Consider the following 18,387-nt stretch of genomic DNA (forward strand, 5'->3'; position numbering starts at 1 on the left):
TGTGGTAGGAGTCACTTAACTTGGTGATAAAATTAAAATAATGGATACCAACTAATCTCGAGGGTGTTTTATTCCCCAAGTAGTAAATATTTATAAAGGCCTGGGGATCCCTTATTATGAGAAAGGAACTAACAATTATTTATTTTTTCATATCAAGGTGTTCTCTCCATAACAGATATAGCTAAACAAGAAACCACAAGTATTTTATTATTATATACTTGCCTAAAAATAAGTGACATTATAGACAATGAATAATTTTCTTACAACTGAATTTATAATTCTGCTATGCAAATAGGACTGTGTAACAAGAGTAGTCCCAGATTGAATTGTGTTGTCGTTTTTGACTCGGAAAGAAAAAAGCAGCCCCGACCTCCACGAACTGATCTGATTCTCACAGCTAAGTCATGCTGTCTTTTATTGCACATAAATAATCTCACAGAACACCCACTTCAGTCAAGGGCACTGTGAAACTCATAACAACCAAATATCTCCTCTCACACTAAATGAGTGGCAGCTACTTCTTTATCAATCACATCAGTTGCCTCTGCCCTTCCTATAGATAAGATGTATAGAAATGCTCAATCATATTTTTCTGACAACACCCAATCCAGAATGAATTTCCACTTACATGACCCTCTCAAATCACGCAGGCTAGCCCAAATGTGATAAGAAGTGCTTTCTCATGCCCTCTTACTGAGACACCCGATGATTCCCCACGGTGTGTGTTCTTTCTACCTGCAAGGAGCACTGACCCAACTTATCCAACCAAAGGTATATCCTAGTGGTCTTTAGCTGGAAAGCATTGACAGTATTCCTATATATTATTTGGGTGAGGGAGAAGGGACAAAATGGAGGAAGGTGAACAAGACGGCAGTCCCGATTGCTTCCGGGTTCTTCATCACCAACTTTCCCGCGCCGGGGAAAGTGCAGGACAACCGAGCATGCGCCAGGTGACGTCAATCCGAAGAGATGGAAACTTACCCCGCCACGCCTATGGAGACGCCCCTATCACGCCCTTATCCCGCCCACTGCCCTCCTACTTCCAGTACCAATGCATAAAAGTCCGCCGTGGCCGGTATGACTTCCTGGCACCTCTTACTTGTGGACTAGAGAACCTCATCTGAGAGCGCCGGCACGACTTCCCTGGCCCTTTCCCGCGGACCAGTGAACCTCGCCTGAGGGTGTGTACATATTTGCAATAAAAGGCTGCCGCTTTCTTATGTACTTTGGCCTCAAGTTTAATTATTTAGCTCTCCTAAGTTTAATTAAGACATATATAATCCTCATCCAGGTGCCAACAGTTTTCTTCACACTGAGAACATAACGGAAGTGCTTCTGTCATATTAATAAATACAATAATTTCCCTCATTTTCTTATGACAAGAGGACAGGGGTGTGGATATTTGGTTCCAACTTTTGCAAATACAAGCGTCCATTTAAACCTAGATGACGGGTTGATAGGTGCCGCAAACCACCATGGCACATGAATACCTATGTAACAAACTTGCATGTTCTGCACATGTATCCCAGAACTTAAGTTTCTTTCTTTCTTTTTTTTTTTTTTTAAGTCCATTTACAATTTTAGATGCTGAGATGTCCAAAATAGAACCCTCCAGGGATTGTCCTCTCCGCTGGAACACCTAATCAAACAACTATCCACATAAGAAAGGATCTTCATAAGAGCCAAAAATTAGGTGAGCTACCACAGTACCTGCTTTTAACGTCAAAGCAAGGGAAAAGGCACTGAAGAAGGTAATTATGACACCTCCCTTCCCCCTCACCAGCAGTGGCCACATGGTGCAGAGAGAGAATCTATGTGCTCAGGAGGGTGCAGTGATTGTGGGACTTTGCATTAGAACTCAATGCTGTAGCATCACAGTGGAAAGCAACACAGGGCGGAACTCAGCCAGCACTCACAGAGGGATCATTTAGACCAGCCCTAGCCAGAAGGAAATCGTCCATTCCAGCGGTTGGAATCTGAGTTCCAGCAAACCATGCCACCACAGGCTAAAGTGCGCTGGGGTTCTAAATAAACGTGAAAAGCAATCTAGGCCACAAAGACTGCAATGAATGGGCAAGTCCTGGTGTTGTGCTGGTCTTTGAGCCAATGGACTTGGGGTGCATGTGACTTAGTGACACACCGGCTGGGGCAACTAAGGGAATGCTTGTGTCTCTCCCCCCACAACTCCAGGCAGGGTAGCTCCAGGAGAGATTCCCTCCCTCTGCTTGAGGAGAGGAGACGGGAGAGTAAAGAGGACTTTGTCTTATAACTTGGATACCAGCTCATCCACAGTAGAATAGGGTAACAGGTAGAGTTCTGAGGCCCCCATTTCAAACTCTAGCATCTGGAAAACATTTCTAGACACACCATGGCCCAGAAGGGAGCCCACTGCTTTGTTTTTTGTTTGTTTGTTTTTTGCTTTTGTTTTTTTGAGGTAGAGTCTTGCTCTATTGCCCAGGCCGGAGTGTAGTGGTGCGATCTTGGCTCCCTGCAACCTCTGCCTCCTGAGTTCAAGCAATTCTCCTGCCTCAGCCTCCTGAGGCAGGAGAATTATAGCTGAGACTACAGGTATGTGCCACCATGCCTGGCTAATTTTTGTGTTTTTAGTAGAGGTGGGGTTTCACTATGTTGGACAGGCTGGTCTCAAACTCCTGACCTCATGATCTGCCCGCCTCGGCCTCCCAAAGTGCTGGGATTACAGGCACGAGCCACTGCACTCGGCCAGGAGCCCATTACTTTGAATGGAAGGCCTCAGTCCTGGCAGGATTCATCATCTCCTAAATAAAGAGCCCATGGGCCCTGAATAAATATCAGCGACACCCAGGCAGTAGTAGCCATGGGCCTTGGGTAAGACCCAGGGCCATGCTGAATTCAGGTGTGACCCAGCACTTTCCCAGCTATGGTGGCCATAGGGGGAAACTCCTCCTGGTTGAAGAAAGAAGAGAGAAGAGTGGGAAGGATTTTGTTCTGTGGCTTGGGTGCCAGCTCAGCCACAGAAGAATAGAATACCAAGTAGATACCTAAGGTTCCTGAATCCAGGCCCTGGATCCCAGGTGGCATTTCTGGACCCACTCAGAGTTCTAGGGGAGCTCATTGCCCTAAAGGGAAGGGCACAAGTCTGGCTGGATTTGCCAAATGCTGGTTAAAGAGCTCTTGGACCTTGAACGAATATTTGTGGTAGCCAGGCAGTGGTTGTCATGGGTCTGGAGTAAGAGCCAGTGCTGTGCTGGCTTCAGGTCTGAACCAGCACAGTCCCAGTGGTGGTGGCCACACAGGTGCTTGTGTCATCCCTCCGCCAGCTCCAGGCAACTCAGCACAGAGAGGGAGACTTTTTAGTTTGGAAAGTAAGGGAATAGAACAGAGTCTGTCCTGGTAACCCTGGGAACCCTCCCAGATTCTACCCAAGATCACCAAGGCAGTATCACTATGAGTCTGCAAGAGTCACAGCATTACTGAGCTTGAGGTGTCCATAGTGCAGATACAGCTTCACTGAACAAAGATTTAGATCATAACATTCAATTCCCTTTGAATACTTAGAAAGCCTTCCCAAGAAGGATGAATATAAATAAGCCTAGAGTGTGATGACTACAATAATACCTCACTCTTCAATACCCAGACAGTGACAAACATCTGCAAGTGTCAAGACTATCCAGGAAAACATGACCTCACCAAATGAACTAAACAAGGCACCCATGACCCTACCCTGGGGTGACAGAGATAAGTGACCTTTCAGACAGAGTTCAAAATATCTGTTTCACACAGAATAAAGAATTGCTTTGAGCCGTCCACACAGAGGCATGAGGTCTGAAACTGGAAGACAGCAGTCTATTGTGACTGATGTAAAACAAACAGAATCTAGGGGGAAACAATATCAAGACAGTGTTTTGATTCCGGATTTATTTTAACCATTGTGCACATCACCGATTTTCAAAGGGTGGTCCTCACAGGTGGCGCTGGCATCCCCCGAGCTTGTGAGGTATGTAAATAAATGGGTGCCTCGCTGACCTACTTCATCAGAATCTCAGGGGACGGGGCTCCGGAACTGTGCTTCAGCTACTTCTCCAGGTGATGCCTATGCATGTAAAAGTTTGAAAATACGGTATAGACGTGGCTTGAATCTCTCAAAACTTAGAAATCACTTAAAGTCTGCCTCAGATCAATGTATCTACAGTACTTTGTGTACATATCTGAAGTGCCATCAGAGCAGCTAGCTCTCTCTCTCTCTCTCTCTCTCTCTTTCCTCTTTAAATATACCTCAACTGGAAAATATTGAAAAAGTAGCAGATAGCACTGAGTTCTTGATAATGTCATTCTATATTTTTATCTAATTATTTCCTTGCTTAAAAATGAACTATAAAACAAAGGAAAAAATGAGAAACAAATATAAACATATTGTTTACAAAGAAGGTAAATATAAACATATTTTACTTGAAAAGGTAAAGCCTTTACGGCATTTGTTATTTTAAAAAAATCTAAAAATAAAAATGCTAGTGAGAATGATATACCCCCACCTCAGAGAATGGTTTCTCCTGGAAGCAAGAAAAAGAAAAAGAAGTAGAGGATAAGGTTTCAGTTGCATTAGTAACATTTTATTTTTAAAGAAAACACTATGTAAATCAACGTGAAAAAATATTACTTCTGATAAAGTCTAAAAAGTGGGCAGATAAGAAAATGCTGTATCATACTCCAAATTCTTGAAGTATTACGATAATAAACTCAGTATTTTAAAATCCAAAATAAAATATAATTTCCAAATTTAAAAAAAATGTTTATTTTTTAGGACAATGATAAAGTAAACATAAGGAGTCAAACATTTTTAGACACTACTGGTAAGAGTATTAATTGGTAATGCATATTCTGTAAGAAACTATAGTTGGAATCATACAGACATTCCAGAATAGCTTCTTTCACCTACCAATATGCATTTGGGGTTTCTCCATTTCTTTTCATGGCTTGATAACTCACTTGCTTTTAGGACAGAATAATATTCCATTGCAGAATTACCACAATTTATCTATGCATTCACCTGTTATAGGACATCTTGGTTGCTTCCACATTTTGGCAATTATAATTAAAGCTGAAATAAACTTCTGTGCACAGGTTTCTGGGTGGCCATGTATTTTCAACTTCTTGTCAATATTTTGTGTTGTCGGTGTTTTGGATTCAGGCCATACGAACAGGTGTGTGGTGGTATGTCATTGCTCACATTTGCAATTCCCTAATGGCACATGACGTTGAGAGTCTTGACTGACTTGCCTACCATTGTCAATTTTTTTTAACCTTGTCAAATTTCCCTCTTTCAAACATTGCTCTCCCCTGTATGGAAATATTTTCTCCTGAGGTTTGGGTAACTAAATGAGGAAGATAAGAGGAGATCTTATAATGAGAAATTTAAGTAAATGTGCTTGAGAGTATGGAATGGAATGCCATATCATAACAGTTTATGTAATTTAATAAATATAGTTTATGTGCTCTTTTAGGCGTTAAATTCATATACAGAGATTCATTCATTAAGCATTTCTCCCCTGCCTTACCTGAAAACATCATCGATTAAATGTTAGAGCCAAATATCACCCTGTGGGAAACTAACTGTAGTTTGAGAGGTTGTGTTTTTGGCGTTTTGTTTGTTTGTTTGTTTGTTTGTTTTTTGTTTTTGGGAGAAACAAAGAGAGTTACCAAAAAAAATAGGAAGGAGAAACTCAGTGTTAGGTGTATTGTCCACGAAACAAATATATGTGAAGAGTATCTTGTTCTGGTTTCAGTAATTTCATTGTATTTTGCACTAGAAATGGATACCTTCCCGCATGTTCATGGCTTTCAAATAAAAACTACATTTCTTTAACTTATTTGATGATGTATTAGAAACAGGCACATCTGACGTCTTAGAAATATAAGAGAAAATATTTCTTGTTTTTCTACAAATACCTCATCTTTTATCTGAACCCCAAGGTGTAAAGAGGATGAGAAGTCTCCCAGGCACTGACCTGTCTATGCTCACGGCACAACACTGGCACCTCCATATGGACTCTAACCTAGAGACTGATTTGGACTGATTGGGTGGCAACTCATGTGTGTTACTGCAGCAATTCAAGCCTGTGCTTTAACAAAAAGAAAGCTAAACTCAGTACCATTGGATTCACTAAGACTTGATCCTTTTCAAAAAATGAAATGTGTAAAACTAAACAGATAGTATTTCTCTTTGAAATATCAAGGCTCGAAGCAACTTCAACACTCAACACTGATGGGATCAGGAATGATTGACCGTTTTCATGGAAGATAATGACATACATTACTTATTTTCATTGGAGGAATTTATGAAGTGTGGAAAGATTGCTTATCCATAGGCATGTAGGACAGACATAAAGAGAAAAAGACACAGAAGAAAATTGCCTTCTTAGAGGATGGCTATAGGCATTATCAAGAGGATGTTTGCATTCTCAAAGAGCTGAGGGACTGCAGACATTAGCTAGGATTATCATGATGATAATGATTATAATAATTACTTACATTATCTTTAACTGTTGGCACAATTCTTCCCCAGACATTTTCAGATTGAGAAAATCAGAGTATGGGAACATTTCTCCCTGAAAAATGAATGCAACCAAGAAAAATTTCAACTATCTCTAAAATAAATATAGACTTGCCTTGGCTCTCAGCCCACTTCCAGTTGGAAATAAACAAAATTCAAAAACTATTTGACTCCGAATCAGCCTATTTATACCATACCTATCATGTTGGTTGTTTGTTTGTTTGTTTGTTTGTTTTTTGTAATTTTCAGAGTAATTTAATCCCACTCTTCTACTTACATACAGGAAAAGAAACACTTTCTGGGGAAAGGAACCACCTATTTGCCACAATGAAATACTTGCTGTGACTGATACATAGTATATATGGAATAAATATTTGCTAAGTATTACAAAGAGATAAAAAAACACAATGAAACCATGGCTGTATCTGCCAAGTTTGTATAACTTGTCTGTATGTAGACAGGGGAATTCTTACCTGCTCATCTGAAGTGTTCAGGTGAATGCCAGTAGTATACGGAAATTCTCATATTCTGCTGTAGGCATTGTGACATAAGTAAACTCCAATATACTTATGAGTGTTTTTGGATGTGTTGAGAGAAGCATCCAGCTCCAGTTGAAACATTGGAACATCACTCAGTGCTTTTTATCAACTGGGACCATGTCCCCTGACTCTCGGAATATTTTCCCTTTTTCTTCTTGCCTTCCTTCTGAAGGGGTGGCCTGCCCCTCCACACCTGTGGGCGTTTCTCGTTAGGTGGAATGACAGACTTGAGAAAAGAAATGAGACACAGAGACAAAGTATAGAGAAAGAAAAAGTGGGCCCAGGGGACCCGCACTCAGCATACAGAGGACCCGCGCCGGTGAAAGGACACAAAGATAGATGTGTACCCGCCCCCCACCCGCTACACCCTTGTTCTGCTCTCTAATCTTTGCACATACCAGAGATTTCGTAAGTTCTGTGAGTACCTGGTTTTCTGCACGTACCAGAGATTTTGTTTTGCACATACCAGAGATTTTGTAAGTTCTGAGGCAAGGTCACAAGACGTGTTTAAGTAAGATAAACTCTTGCTGCCATAAACCTGCTCTCCCGCCTCAAAGTTTGAACCAAAATATCAGAAATGGCGGGAACCAATCATAGTTAGCCAAATCGCCTTGTTGAAACACTAGCCAATCATATATCTGATTTGTATAATAACTCTATGCCCACTTTTCTTAGACTATATAACACTGCTTGGAGCTCAGTGGGGGAGCTCTCCTGCCCGTCTCGTTTCACGAGCGAGGGAGAGTTCCAGGTTCGAACCTGTAATAAAGATCCTTGCTGCTTAGCTTTGACTCTGGACTCTGGTGGTCTTCTTCGGGGAATAAACGGTCTGGGCATAACACCGGCACCAGTCTCTGAGTTCCCTCGGTATTTATTGATCATTATCTTTACCATCTTAGAAAAAGGGAAGTGGCAGGATAATAGGATCATCCTAGGGAGAAGGTCAGCAGTAAGACATATGAATAAAGATCTCTGTGACATGAATAAGTTTAAGGAAAAGTACTGTGCCTTGATATGCATATGCAAACATCTCCATAAACCTTTTTAGTGCATAAAGAGCAGTACTGCTAGCAAGTCCCACCTTTCGCCCTAAGGCAGTTTTCTCCCATCTTAGTAAATAGAACATACCGGATTTTACACCGAGATGTTCCATTGCCCAGGGACAGGCGGGAGACAGATGCTTTTCTCTATCTCAACTGCCAAGAGGCCTTCTTTCCTCTTATATGAATCCTCCTCAGTACAGACCCTTCATGGGTGTCAGACTGGGGGATGATCAGATCTTTCCCTTCTCACGAGGGCATATTTCAGACTATTACATGAGGAGAAACCTTGGACAATACCTAGCTTTCCTAGGCAGAGGTCCCTGCTACCTCCCGCAGTGTGTGTGTCCCGGGGTACTTGAGATTAAGAGAATGGTGATGACTTTTCACAAGCATATTGCCTTCAGGCACTTGTTTAACAAAGCACATCCTGCACAGCCCAAAATCCGTTAAACCTTGTGTCACCACAGCACATGTCTCCTGCAAAGACAGGGTTGGGGGTAGGGTCACAGATAAACAGCATCTCAATACAGAACAAAATGGAGTCTCTTATGTCTACTTCTTTCTATATAGACACAGTAGCAGTCTGATCTTTCTTTTCCCCACACAGATGTAATAAAGATTAATGATTAGAGTTGGGAATATTATTCTAGAGTATCCCTGAGGGCCCAATCTAATCACATGAGTCCCTAAAAGTGGAAGATGAAGGTAAAAGAGTGATTAGAGAGATGAGATGGAAGAAGAGCAGAGACAGCTTAGCGTCAGAGGAACTCAACTTACGATTACTGGCTTTGGAGATGGAGGTACGTGACCATGAACCCAGGAATGCAGACAGCCTCTAGAAGATTGGATCCACCTCACAGCTGACAGCCAGCAAGGAAATGGGACTTCGGTCATACAACCATATATAAATGAGTTTAGCCAACAATCTAAATGAGCTTAGAATCAGATTCTCTCTTAGAGCTTCCAGGAAAGAATGCAGTCCTAGTCCTAGCTAGAGCAATTGGACGAGAGACAGAAATAAAGAATATCCAAATTGGAAAGAAATCAAATTACCCTTCTTTGCAGATAATATGATCTTATATTTGGAAAACTGTAGATATTCCACCAAAAAATTATTTGAACTGATAAATATACTCAGTAAAGTGGCAGGATAGAAAATCCACAAACATCAAACAGTAGCATTTATATATGCCAATAGTGAACAATTTAAAAAAGAAGTAAAAATAATAATGACATCTACTATAGCTACAAAAAAATTAAATACTTAGGAAGTAACTTAACCAAAAAGTGGAACCTCTGTATAATTAAAACTATGAAACACTGATGAAATAAATTAAAGAGACACCACAAAAATGGAAAAATATAATCATGTTCGTGGATTGGAAGAATCAATATTGTTAAAATGTTTGTGCAATACAAGTAGTCTATAGATTCAATTCAATCTTTACCAAAATACCAATGACATTCTTCACAGAAATAGGAAAAAACTTCTAAACTTTATACGGAATCACAAAGACCCATATAATCAAAGCTATCCTAAACAAAAATAACAAAACTGGAGGAATCATATTACCTGACTCCAAATTATACTACAGGGCTGGAATAACCAAAGCAGCATGGTACTGGCATAAAAACAGACACATAGACCAATGGGACAGAATAGAGAACCCAGAAATAAATCCACACATGTACAATGAACTCATTTTTGACAAACGTCTCAAACACATACACTGGAGAAAGGACAGTATCTTCAATAAATGGTGCTGGAAAAAAAATAGATCTCCATATGCAGAGGAATGAATCTAGATCCCTCTCTTTTGCCACAAACAAAAAAAATGCAAATCAAAACCACAATGAGATACCATCTCACACCAGTTAGAATGGTATTATTAAAAAGTCAGGAAACAACAGGTGCTGGAGAGGATGTGGAGAAATAGGAACACTTTTACACTGTTGGTGGGACTGTAAACTAGTTCAACCATTGTGGAAAACAGTGTGGTGATTCCTCAAGGATCTAGAACTAGAAATACCATTTGACCCAGCCATCCCATTACTGGGTATATACCCAAAGGATTATAAATCATGCTGCTATAAAGACACATGCACACATATGTTTATTGTGGCACTATTCACAATAGCAAAGACTTGGAATCAACCCAAATGTCCATCAATCATAGACTGAATTAAGAAAATGTGGCACATATACACCATGGAATACTATGCAGCCATAAAAAAGGATGAGTTCGTGCCCTTTGTAGGGACATGGATGCAGTTGGAAACCATCATTCTCAGCAAACTATCACAAGAACAGAAAACCAAACACCGCATGTTCTCACTCATAGGTGGGAATTGAACAATGAGATCTCTTGGACACAGGAAGGGGAACATCACACACCGGGGCCTATTGTGGAGAGGGGGGAGCGGGGAGGGATAGCATTAGGAGATATACCTAATGTAAATGACGAGTTAATGGGTGCAGCACACCAACATGGCACATGTATACAAATGTAACAAACTGGCATGTTGTGGTAATGTACCCTAGAATTTAAAGTATTAAAACAAACAAACAAATGAACAAAAAACGAATTAAAGACTTAAATCCAAGACCTCAAACTATGCAACTACTACAAGTAAACATTAGGGAAAATCTGCAAGACATGATTCTGGGCAAAAATTTCTTGAGCAATACCTTGCAAACATAGGCAACCAAAGCAAAAATGGACAAATGAGATCACATCAAGTTAAAAAACTTCTGCACAGCAAAGGAAACAATCAATGAAGTAAAGAGAGAACTCACAGAATGGGAGAAAATATTTACAAACTACTCATCTGACAAGGGATTAATAACCAGAATATACAAGGAGCTCAAATAACTCTATAGGAAATAAATATATAATAATTCAATCAAAAATAGGCAAAAGATGTGAATAGACTTTTCTCAAAAGAAGACATTCAGATGGCAAGCATGACTATGAAAAGGTGCTCAACATTGATCAAATGAAATGAAGATCAAAACTACAGTGAGATATCATCTCACCTCAGTTTCAATGGCTTATATCCAAAAGACAAGCGAAACAAATGCTGGCAAGGATGTAGAGAAAAAGGAACCCTTATTCACTGGAATGCAAATAAGTAAAATCACTGTATATGGAGAACAGTTTGGAGGTTCCTCAAAAAACTAAAAATTCAGCTACCATATGATCCAGCAATGCCACTCCTGGATATATACCTCAAAGAAAAGAAATTAATATATCGAAGAGCTAGTGGTGCTCCGATGTTTGTTGTGGCACTGTTCGCAATAGCAGAGATCTGGAAATAACCGAAGTATCCATCAACAGATGAATGAATAAGGAAAATGTGAGTACGTATACAGAATGGAGTACTATTCAGCCATAAGGAAAATGAGATTCTGTCCTTTGCAACATGGATGGAACTGGAAGTCATTATGTTAAGTGAAATAAGCCAGGCACAGAAAGACAAACATCACATGTTCTCACTTCACTTATTTGTGGAATCTAAAAACCAAAAAATTGGACTCATGGACATAGAGAGCAGAAGGATGGTTACCAGAGGCTGGGAAGGGTAGTGGGGGGATGCGAGGCAGTGGGGATGGTGAATGGGTATAAAATATAGAAAGAATGAATAAGACCTACTATCGGATAGCACAACAGGGTAACTGCAGTCAATACTAATTTAATTGTACATTTTAAAATAACTAAAAGAGTGTAATGAGATTGTTTGTAAAACAAAGGATAAATGCTTGAGGGGGTGGATACCCCATTTTCCATGATGTGATAATTTCACAATGCATGCCTGTTTCAAAACATCTCATGTACCCCATAAATATATACACCTATTATGTATCCACAAAAATTAATTTTTTTGAAAAAGTATGCAGCCCTGGCAACACCTTGATTATAATAATCTGGTGAGACCCGAATAGCACTTATGACTATTCGGGCTGTTTAAGCCACATAATCTTAGGTTGTTACGGCAGGAGTAGAAACCAAATATAGTAGGGAAAAAGGAGTCTATTAAATGCTAAAATGACAAATGTTACAATATTATTTTGAGTTTAATCGTCAGATTATACTTCAAAATTTAACACCAGTGATCAGATTCCATTTTTGTGAGGAACTGATTTCCATGTCACAATTCTATTCTTTCACTTGTATATAACTCTTCATCAAATTAAAATTTAATAGTTGTGAAATACATTAGGAAAACATCTGCATACTGGCATTCTGAAACCTCTATAGTATACTTACAAAATAGTTTGTGGATATATGTCCTGTGCATATATCCACAAATTATCTATCACTTATTTGTGGGCTCCGAAATAAATGATAGATGCAAATAAATGCAGATATTTTGTGTCTGTAGTTTATATACACAGTATATAATTTACATACATAAAGTGCTTATAAAGATGAAGTCAATTATCAGCTGTTGGGACTATGTAGAAATAAATTATGATCTGAAATTGCGTGAGAGCTGCATATCAGTGTGTGGTCTTTGTTTTAATTCTCTGGAAGTCAAAGTAGCTGATACGCTCTCTAAACAATGAAATTTTTCTTCTCTGTATCATGCTCTGAGAATTAGGTTTATTCTTCACCAGTGACATAATTTGGAGACAGAGCGATCGATTTTTTTTTCTGTTTGTAGATGTTGAATCATTCTTAAATAGAGTGGAATTATTCATCAAGCTTTCTTTTTCATTTCTGCACACTCTGGGATTTAAGTTTCGGAATATCTCACTTCTATTGTATGTAAACGACATTCTGGATTTGCGCTGTCACTAAACTCAATTGTGCTTGCTAATAGCTAGAATGCAGCTGCTAAAAACAATAAACTGAGCATAGTCAACTTGAGAAGGAACAAACATATTTTATTTCTTTAAATTAATGTTCTTTCTTAAAAGTGATCCATATTTATCTAACATTTTAATAATAAATACAGTTTTACATTAGCTGCAATTATTATAATATGCATGCATGATTATATTTAAGGTAAGTAAATAATGTAATAGGCTAAAAGAAATAAATTTTGAGTGTTTAAGAACTTAAATTTCATCACTTTTTAGCTTTTCCCCTTCTTTTGAGAAATTTTGACTCCACTTTATAGATACTTAAAAGTGAAATTATTTCATTAAATAGTTATAGAGTGAAGGGTTCTTACTGTACCTTTTTCATTTATCATCAGACCAGAGATTCTGGCCAGTACAAGGCATGGAAAGAAATGAAGGGATAATAACAACTGGAAGAGAATCAAAACTTTCATTACTCATGGATGTCATCATTGCCTATGTAGAAAACTCAAAAGTAACTACGGACAAAGTTTTAGAAATAATAAATTCAGCCATTTTTCTAAGGACGAGGTCAATATACAAAATTTAAGTGTATTTCTATATGCTAATGGGAAACAGATTTTAAAAAACCAGTATCTCACAAATAGAATTCATTAATATCAAAGACTTGGGCATGAATTTAACAAAAGATGTACAAAACCTCTATGTTAAAAAAAATCACACAACATTTGTGAAAGATATTAAAGGAGATCTAACTTAATGGAAGAAAATATATATTCAAAGGTTGACAGACTAAATATTTTAAAGATGTAACTAATAGTTATATATTAGTTATAATAGATTATCCCCCAAGTTAATCTATAGGTCCAAACAATCTCAGGCAAAATCCTAGGAGTTCTTTGGGAGATAAGATCACAGTTAAAAAAAAAATTCTAAATAAGTAAGGAAAAACTTACATTCAACAGTAGCCATGGCAATTTGCTAGAATAAAATGGAAACATTTATACTATGCTCTTGGACTCTATCAATATTAATATCTATTGGGCAGATTTGGCAGGAAGACAGACTAAGAGATGAATACACAGTTAGAGTCCAGAAGCACACATATTCCATTAGATTATTTATGACAAAGTTGACATTGCAGTGCAGTGAGGAAAGTGTGATAATTTCAATAGTTGATGACGGATCACTTTCCCAAATATTTCTTGGACCAGTAACTTATACCCTAACTAAAAATACATTCCTAATAAACTGCAGAACTAAGTACACTGCCAGTACATGTATTTTCAAGATATTTTAAACCTTCCAATAGATGTCTCACATTTAATTTTAGTATTAATTATTTCCCTAATGACAAATTACATTTAGCATATTTTCATGTGCTGATTTGTCATTGATTTATCTTGGTTATGTGAAATGTGGTTTTTTTTTTCTTTATTTTTATCCTTCTCTTTATTTCAGAATCTCTGTCTCTGATTGACAACAAACCCAAATTTTACATTTACTTTTGATGGGGAATGTCTAGTACATTTCCCATACATGTCTAGTACATTTCTTTTCCTGTTTATATGACTTGGTGTTATCTGAGTATAAGCCAGTTTAGAGAAAACAGTCTGTTGCAGTACTCTTTCCTACTGTGTACTCAAGAGGCAAAGTCTTAGCTGCATTGTATATAAGCACCAGACCACATTCTCTAATCTTCTCTGCCTTCTTGCCCAAAGGCAATGGAAACTTCATTGCTAATGGAATAACTTAGTGTAAGATAATCAGGCAGTTTTGGAATGGTAGGGATTACATATTTTGGGGCTAGACGGGGATGTTTAGTTTTTTCCAAAATAAAATTTGGACACTTAATCCTCATTTAATTTGGAAAGAGATTATTCAAATGCAGTCAATTTTATGATTATGCTAAGCCTAACATGCTACCAGATCATCTCGAGCCTTTCTTTTCCCTTCTTCTGCCTATGCTTTCTGTTTCACTGCTCATTATCTTCATCAGTATGTAGACAGAAAGGTCATGGTGATATATAAGTCAATCCCTTCTGTTTTATTTTTGTATCTCTGCAAAAGATTTGGAAGGAGAATAAGCTGAAACACATATGAGACCTAAGGATCACCTGGGAATTTTAATTAGCTGTGTGCTTTTTAAAAAATTATTATACTTTAAGTTCTAGCGTAAGTGTGTACAACATGCAGGTTTGTTACGTATGTATACATGTGTCATGTTGGTGTGCTGCAGCCATTAACTTGTCATTTACATTAGGTGTCTCTCCTTATGCTATCCCTCCCCTCACCCGCCACCCCACAACAGGCCTCAGTGTGTGATGTTCCCCTTCCTGTGTTCAAGTGATCTCATTGTTCAATTTCCATCTGTGAGTGAGAACATGAGTTGTTTGGTTTTCTGTCCTTGTGATAGTTTGCTCAAAATGATGGTTTCCAGCTTCATCCATGTCCCTACAAAGGACATGAACTCATCCTTTTTTATGGCTGCATAGTATTCCATGGTGTATATGTGCCACATTTTCTTAATCCATTCTATCATTGATGGACATTTGGGTTGGTTCCAAGTCTTTGCTATTGTGAATAGTCCTGCAATAAACATACGTGTGCATGTGTCTTTATAGCAGCATGATTTATAATCCTTTGGGTATATATCCAGTAAAGGGGATTGCTGGGTCAAATAGTATTTCTAGTTCTAGATCCTTGAGGAATCACCACACTGTCTTCCACAATGGTTGAGCTAGAAAAAATGCTCATCACACTGGCCATCAGAGAAATGCAAATCAAAATCACAATGAGATACCATCTCACACAAGATAGAATGGCAATCATTAAAAAGTCAGGAAGCGACAGGTGCTGGAGACGATGTTGAGAAACAGGAACACTTTTACACTGTTGGTGGGATTGTAAAATGTCTTAAAAGAAAACCTTCACCAGTTCTTTTTTAGATTCAATCATGTGTTCTCTCATTTTTATGATTAGAAATATATATATATATATGTGTGTGTGTGTGTGAGTGTCTGTGTGTGTGTGTGTGTATTTGGACACAAGTTCTTTAAAATCTCTATGATTTACACATATTTTATTCCAAGTATAGCTTGACTTTTTATTATATTACAATGTCTGACACAACACAAACTTTTTAAATGTGCCTAAGTAAAAGTTATAGATTTATTTCTTTTATAGACCATGTTTATGACATACTGAAGAATTATTTTCCTAAGGCAACATCACGAAGATCATCTCCTATTTATTTTTGTATTTTATAGTTTTACATTTTGTATTTAAGTCTATTACCTACTTGAGTTAACTTTGTGTATGAAGTGTGAGAAATAGCTCCAGGTTCATTGTTTTTCATCTGATGTCCATCATTTCCAGTACTATTTACTGAAAAAAGAAATATTTTAGGCCATTGAATCTTCTTTACACATTTTTCAAATGTCAGTTGGCCATGTTTAGGTGGATCCATTTTTGGATGTTTTATTTATTTACATTGATCTTCATTGATCTGTGTATCTATTCCTTCATCAATACTATGATGTTATGATTACTGTAATTTTATAGTAAAAGTTGAAATTAGCTAATATGAGTGCTCTGATTAACACATGTACCCTATAAATATATACAGTAATTATGTATCAATTAAAAAATTGTTTGGCTGTTCAAGTATTTTGCTCTCTTCACATAAATTAAAAAATCAAGTTTTTCAGATTTGGGTTATGCTGAGTCTAATTTCGAAGAGATGAGAAGTGAAAAAACAAAGATAAAAGAGGCTTACCTGTCATATTCGAATTTTGATTTACCTGACAAATCGATCAGCTATTATTTACTTTTCAATGAATTCAGAGAGCTGCCTTATGCATTCTCTCCAGGGTTTTTACTTGTAATCGGTGGAAAGGATTGAGTGGAGGGTATTTACTTCATCTTAACTGAAACCTGAATTCCTTAACCGGAACTGGAAACTCTTACCACATCTGAGCGACATTACTCAGAACTGATTGCTAGTACGTTTTAATACCACAATAGGCTATAGTTGTTAAAATTAACTTTGTAGGAGGTAGAATTGGATGTGATTATATACTCTTTCTTTATCTATAGTCTTGAAAAACATTATTTGATATCTTTAAGATAATGTAATTAACATTTTCCACTCTGAAATATTTGGCTAATAATTCTTGATTGAATAAAGTTTAAAGAATAAACAGAGCACATGAAATGTCTGGATAATAGGAAGAAATAAAAGGATAGCCAATTTAAATTATGTGTATTATACATACTTATCAAAACCGTCAAAATATATATGAAAAAGTTCTTTATTCTCACTTATTTAACATGTCCCTTCACCAACTGGAGTAACTAAAGTTAAATACTTGATATTGCTCCTTAATTTGTCCCATATCATACAAGTAAAAATTTAAGTACAGTACAATTGGAACAGCTTACATTATTTTAATAATTAAAAATTTTTAATGTGAAATTCTCTATCAACAGTTTGATATAATAGCAGTTTAAATGTCATAATTTTAAAATAAATGATAGAAATTCTATCTTGGTTTTAATGTTCTTAAACAAATTTATTTTAATATATTTTTCTGTACAATAGAAAATCAATAATGGAAGACAGAGGCAAATGTAATTTATAATTTTTAAAATGATAATTGATAATTCAAGATTATATAAGCAACTCATTTACTCTCAATTTTGTATCTAAATCATCTTTAACAGTGGATTCCATTATTTGTTTATTTGTGGTTGTTACTATGCTCATCTTGAACATAAAATTGATATTTCGTTGTGGCTTAAATTTTCATTTAAAAAATTCATAACATGAATAATTATTTCATATGCTTATAGAAATAATTATTTCATATGGCAATTTACTTTTTGGTGGATTCCTATTTGCATCTTCTATTACTTTTTTAATCAAATTGTTGACATTATTCCTTTCTACTACCTAAGGTTTGTACAAATCACAGCGATGAGCCTTTTGCTCATCTTTTATGTAATAAACAATAGTTTCCCATCCATATAAATTTTAATTGTTTATAGTGTCCTGTGAATGAATGTTGTCATATAAGCCCATATATTTTTAAATATTTTCTGGGTTTTTTTTTTTTCTGAATTTGGAAATGGTATTCCTCTCAAATCCAGGGGTATATAATTAGTCTCCATATGAATTATTCTCTTTATGAATATAATGCTTTATTTTGTAATAGAAAGGATTCAAAATTTAAATTTAAAAATAACTGGTTTGGCTTCTTGCCACATGAGTTAATAACTGTGAGATCTTGGGTAAATCACATAGATACTTGGCAGGCAAGTTCCCTCACTCAGCAAACATTTATTGAGTGCCAACCATGTTCCATAGACAGCTCTAGAGTTTCAAGATAAAACAGAGCAACAAATAGACAAGAATTCCTGCCCTTGAAATGCTTCCATGAGTGAATGAATGCCTTTGATATGAAATGG

The 18,387-nt window shown here is 37.1% G+C and overlaps 2 long non-coding RNA genes across 2 annotated transcripts in view; one reads left to right on the top strand and one right to left on the bottom strand.

The window, feature by feature from the left end:
* The first annotated feature begins 981 nt into the window (after positions 1–981).
* The window catches only part of LOC139359982 (uncharacterized), a 134,507-nt gene continuing 117,101 nt past the window's right edge, over positions 982–18,387 (top strand). The window contains exons 1-2 of the long non-coding RNA XR_011616812.1: positions 982–1,181; positions 1,568–1,693. This is a non-coding gene — a long non-coding RNA (uncharacterized lncRNA). The remainder of the gene's footprint in view (positions 1,182–1,567; positions 1,694–18,387) is intronic.
* Positions 3,946–6,831, bottom strand: LOC139359983 (uncharacterized). The gene is made up of 3 exons (XR_011616813.1): positions 6,807–6,831; positions 6,508–6,584; positions 3,946–4,072 (listed from the first exon to the last, which is right to left on the bottom strand). It is a non-coding gene; the product is annotated as an uncharacterized lncRNA (long non-coding RNA).

This window comes from Macaca nemestrina, chromosome 19 (genome assembly GCF_043159975.1).
Source record: "Macaca nemestrina isolate mMacNem1 chromosome 19, mMacNem.hap1, whole genome shotgun sequence".
Taxonomy (NCBI): domain Eukaryota; kingdom Metazoa; phylum Chordata; class Mammalia; order Primates; family Cercopithecidae; genus Macaca; species Macaca nemestrina.